The sequence below is a fragment of the Odontomachus brunneus genome, unplaced genomic scaffold, assembly GCF_010583005.1.
Source record: "Odontomachus brunneus isolate Ranch 3 - 2012 unplaced genomic scaffold, Obru_v1 Obru_scaffold_234, whole genome shotgun sequence".
In the NCBI taxonomy this organism is placed as follows: Eukaryota; Metazoa; Arthropoda; class Insecta; order Hymenoptera; family Formicidae; genus Odontomachus; species Odontomachus brunneus.
This window is the reverse complement of record NW_022639684.1, coordinates 367-768: the sequence shown is the minus strand read 5'-3', so window position 1 is coordinate 768 and position 402 is coordinate 367.

The following is a 402-nucleotide window of genomic DNA, read 5'->3' as shown; positions in this document are numbered from 1 at the left end:
TACCATAACATAGCCTACTTTCGGCCTAGGCGCAGAATAAGTACCAATGTGCATACGCGAGAATCCGTATGTGTTACTATGACAGATCTATCGTTATGGGAGTGATTTTGGGATGTTGCAAAAATATTTTCGAGTTTCTGAGTGTGCTACAGAGTCACACAAACACCCGTAGTCACCCCGGAAACGATACAGAACGAAATAAGCATATCTGACGTAATTTTGGAAAATAGACAATTTCAAAGGCGAATGTTTCTTTAAAAAACCCTAAAAAACTATCCGAAATAGTGCTCTCTACGCTAACGCGAAATAACTTATAACCTAAAATAACATAGCCTACTTTCGGCCTATGCGCAGAATAAGTACCACTGTGCATGCGCGAGAATCCGTATGAGCTACTATGAA